Here is a 5,000-nt window from a genome sequence, read left to right on the forward strand (position 1 = left end):
CGCGTGCGTGCGAGAGAAAAGTCCACGAGGATCCCGTCTTGCAAAAACTTGACAGAGACCCACTTTCACTGTCGTGCGGCCGGCGGCGCTGACGGAGGTTCGGCGGCGGCGTCTCTCTGCGGTCGGGCGGCGGGTCCCTTCTGAACAGCACGAGTGGGGAAATATCTTTGTCCTGCCCCTCGGAATTCCAGACCTGAAGTTGGCTCAGGTTTATGAGAAATACAGAAATCTCTCCTTCCTCCCTCCTCCCATCTTTCTTTCCCTCTCTTCCTCTCTCCTCCTTTCTTTCTTTCCCTCCCTCCCTTCCTCCCATCTTTCCTTCCCTCCCTCCTCCTTTCTTTCTTTTCCTCCCTCCTCCTCCTTTCTTTCTTTCTTTCCCTCCCTTCCTCCCTCCTCCTTTCCCTCAAACCACACTCTCCCTTCGAACTTTGTCGCTTCTCTAAAAAATGGGCCATGGAGGAGCTAAAGCCTTCTCTGGCGGCGCTAATAGCATCGCCGATAAAGCCCACGAGAAGGACGGGATTTGTGCGCTCGGTCTGTCTCGCTTTCCGTCTCAACAATATTCATTCCTCGATCCCCGTACCGATGCCGACTCTTTAGTACAACGCAAAGGAACCAACAATGTGCGAATATGCGTTTATTTCCCTCTCCCTCCCTCCCTTTCCCCCCTCTGTCTCCTCCCTCCATCCCTCACTCACACCTTTCTCCCCTCACTCCCCTTGTATCTTCTGTTAGTCTCTCTCTAATTATCTTTCCATTTCTTCCGCCACCTCCGCTCCCCTCTCCTCGCCGTCCCTAGGTTAGGCCCGGCGGCGCGGGTGTCCTTCGCGACGCCTCTGGGTTGGGCTCAAACGGTCTTCTTAGACGTCTTGTCGGTTCCTGACTTCGAGGAAGCACACGAGGAAGCCTTGTACTTCCTGTTCCACTCTACTGCTATTATTCTTTGAAATAAGAGAAATAAAGAAGGAAAATGGCTCCCAATGAAGCTAGGAACAACAAAGAAGGAAATGGCTCCCACTGAAGCTAAGAGCCTTAAAGAAGGAAAATGGCTCCTTCTGAAGCTGGCTGGTTGGCACGGAAAAAAAAACCAGAGCCAGAACGCGCCCGACGCCCCAACCGCCCGACGCCCCAACCGCTTCGAACCGGTTCACGCGAGAAACATGACCGCAAGGCAAGACTCATTTGATTTCTTTCTCAGACAACTAACGCTCACTACTCCGCCAATTCGTTCCCCATCTCGTTGACAGCAACCTTTTTATATTCATTACGCAACAAAAAGACAAAGCTTTCCGAATTTGTGCATTCGAGTTCATTAACAAAGACACAATATCATCTAAAACTTTGAAAACACGAGATCGAAGCCAAAACGAAACCATTCTACAAGGGTATGAATGTTTACATAAAATAAATAAATATTAACTATACCAGTGTCGATGGTGATGACTAGGATGATAACGAGGATAACTATTGCAAAATGCCACCACCATCAACAACAAAAACGATAGCAACAATAATAACAACAGCAATGATAATAACAATAACAATAATTGTGATAATAATAATAATAATAATTATCATTATTATTATCATTATAACAATAATAACAATAATCACTATCCTCATAATGACAATGACAACAATAAGAATAACAATAGCAATGACAATAACCCCTAAAAAAGAGCCGTGCTTGCCCCGCGCGCCCACCCGCCTCCCGAGTGCTTGTCCACGAGGTCCAAGTGACTCACTCGTTCTGGAAGCTTCGCGGCGCGCGCGCGGGCCACACCTGAGAGACTTTAACGCGCGCCCTAACTGCCTCTATAGCCTACACATCCTGAGTGACTCGAGTGACTCACGGACGGCAGGCACCCTGGATGACCACCTGCGAAAGTGGTCGCCCGGCCACTTGATGCCCTTAACAGCACGTTTGTTTTAGCTGCTCGTGTGGCCCGGGCGAGCGCACGTGACTGCCGCGTGTGTGTGCTCGCTGCCTTGACTTTTTTTTTTTTTTTTTTTTTTTTTGGGGGGTACGGAGGATGTGGCGTTGCTTGTGTCTACATTAATAAAATTATCATAATTACTGGTGTTTAAAAGTGTCTTGCGTTGATACATAAAAGGTGTTAACGACTGCAAGGGTTGTTGGTGAGAAGGATATTCAAATTCATAATTCTAAGAACCTATTTTTCTCTTTCTCTCATTTTCCTTCCCTCTCCACACATTTCCTTTAACATTCCTTCTCTTTATCTCCCTTCTTTACCCCCTTCCCTCCTCCCTCCCGACCTCACTTACTCTCCCCTCCCTTCTCATCTCGCTCTTCCTCTCTCCCACTATACCACTCTTCCCTTTTTCATCTAAATCTTCTACCCCATTCTTCTTCCTCCCTCATCCCTCATTTGCCTCTTCCCCATCATCTCCCTAGTTCATCTCCCTCTCGCTCTCTTTCCCTTCCTCCCTCCTCCTTCCTCCCTCCTCCCTTCTTCCTCGTCCCCTTCCTCCCTTCTTCCTCACCCCCTCTCTCCCTCCTCCCTTCCTCGCCCCCTCTTTCTTTCCCTCCCTCCCTCCTTTCTCCCTCTTTCCCTCCCCACCTCCTTTTTTTCCCTTTCCCTCCCTCCCTCCCTTCCTTTCTTTCCCTCCCTCCCTCCCTCCTTTCTTCCTTTCCTTCCCTCCCTCCCTCCCTCCTTTCTTCCTTCCTTTCCCTCCCTCGCTCCCTCCTTTCTTCCTTTCCCTCCCTCCCTCCTTCCCTCCGAAACGAGTGACTCACGAAAAGCGTCGCGTGATGGCTGGCGCGGAGCCGACCGTCGCCATCATCGGCTAATTAAAAAAGAATAAATGAATCCCATACCATCTATTTTCTAATTAAAATAATACATGACTCTCCCCTATCCCCTCCTTCTCTGTTTCTCTCTTTCTCTTTGCTTCTTTATCGAATTTTCACTCCCCACTCTCTCTCTCCTCCCCCTATCGCCATTTTCCCCAGCTCGGCAGATACGAGTGAATAAATACGGACATGGAAAGACATGGATAAATAGGTAGATAAAGAGAACGCATTCGGCAATCAACAAAAAAACAAACAAATACAATGCTTAAACACCTCACAATTAACGCACATCGCGGCTAATTCACTCACATACCCCCTCACACACTCACTCATTTCACGCTCACTCGCTCACTTTCTCTCTCTCTCTCTCTCTCTCTCTCTCTCTCTCTCTCTCGTTCGTCGATTTCAATCTCGTATAGTTATTCATTTCATATTCATTTCACTCTCACTCGCCAGTTCGATTCACTCATTCATTTCATGATCCCTCACTCACTTATTTCCCTCGCTCGATAAATCATTTCAGTCGCGCGCTAATTCCATTCACTCGCTCGCTGATTCATTTCACTCGCTCATTTCATACCTCTCGTTCACTTATTCCACTCTCACTCGCAAAATCATTTCACTCTCACTGTCTAAATCATTTCACTCTCAATCGCTAAATCATTTCACTCTCACTCGGTGATTCATCTCACTCACTCATTCCATATCCCCTCAGTCATTCATTTCCCTCTCACTTCCAAATTCATTTTACTCACTCGCTCACTTGACTCACCCGCCCACTCACCCGCTCAGCCACTCGCCCAATCACCCTCTTGGCCACTCGCCCACTCACCCACTTACCCACTCACCCTCTTGGCCACTCGCCCACTCGCCCACTCAGCCTCTTGGCCACTCACCCACTCACCCACACGCCCACTCACCCTCTTGGCCAGTTCCTCCGTAGACCTAGAATCCACCTCGGTCGCATCCACGCTTACCTGAAAAGAAACAACAGCGTTAGTATGCACAAACCAACAAAGGCAACACGCAAGTAAAAATGAAAGTAAAAGCGTCTCTCATGAAAAAGAAAGAAGAAAAAAGAAAGAAAGAAGAAGGGAAAAGAAAAAAAGAAAGAAAGAAAAGAAAAGAAAAGAAAGAAAAACAAGAAAAGAAAGGAATATAGAAAAAGAAAAGAAAAGAAAAAAGAAAAGAAACAGAAAGAAAAAAAAGAAAAGAAAAAAAAAGAAAGAAAGAAAGAAAAAAGAAAAGAAAATAAAAAAGAAAAAAGAAAAAAGAAAGAAAGAAAGAAAATATATATACCTATATAATTTAGCGGTAATCAGAGTCAGTACAGACAGCCGCAGAATTTTTGCAACCCCGATAGTATTTCACGAGGGGAAAAAAACAACAACAACAAAAAACAACAACAATGCATCACGGAATACCACGGGCTGTCAAACCCACGCTTCTGTTGGGGTCTGTTTTTCATTTTTTTTTTTTTTATTAATCAGTTCATCCACAAAAATATCCAATATAATCGTGTTTGTCACTGTGATCCAATAACTACAAAATATTACCATGATCATTATACCTATTTTGAAAACTGACTAGAAGATAATTTCTATATGTAAATATAATATTTATATATCTATATCTATCTATCTATTTATTTCTCTCTCTCTCTCTCTCTCTCTCTCTCTCTCTCTCTCTCTCTCTCTCTCTCTCTATATATATATATATATATATATATATATATATATATATATATAAATTTATATATATATACACAAAGTCCATATCACGAAACTTCTACGACCATAACAAGCCAAACAACAAACAAACAACAAACAACTTAACCTCCCCACCCCTAAAAAAACTCCTCCTACCCCCTGACACCCCCCACCCCCACCCCTACCCCCCGCGATCTTTTTACCCCCCCCCCTTCCACCTCCCCCATTAAGCCCAGGGGGAGACTCATTAACCAGTGTCAGCCCCATTAGTTAGGACTCATTAATTAATAACCCGAGCGTGTTATTGAGGGGGGGGGGGTATGTTGGGGGGAAGGAGGGAGGGGGTGTCATGAGATCGCTCTTAAGGGGCTTCATGTCGTGGGGTTGCTTGCTAATGGTGTTTTTTGGTCAATGGCAGTGGTGTTGTATGGTGTTGTATGGTGATGGAATCTTTTTTGGTGGTGACAGTGAGGAGT

At 45.5% G+C, this 5,000-nt stretch overlaps 1 protein-coding gene across 2 annotated transcripts in view; it reads right to left on the reverse strand.

The window, feature by feature from the left end:
* Window positions 1-5,000, reverse strand: part of LOC113800024 (uncharacterized) — a 454,286-nt gene that overhangs the window by 85,152 nt on the left and 364,134 nt on the right. The gene's annotated exons all lie outside the window — the stretch shown is intronic.

Source organism: Penaeus vannamei, chromosome 26, assembly GCF_042767895.1.
Source record: "Penaeus vannamei isolate JL-2024 chromosome 26, ASM4276789v1, whole genome shotgun sequence".
NCBI lineage: Eukaryota > Metazoa > Arthropoda > Malacostraca > Decapoda > Penaeidae > Penaeus > Penaeus vannamei.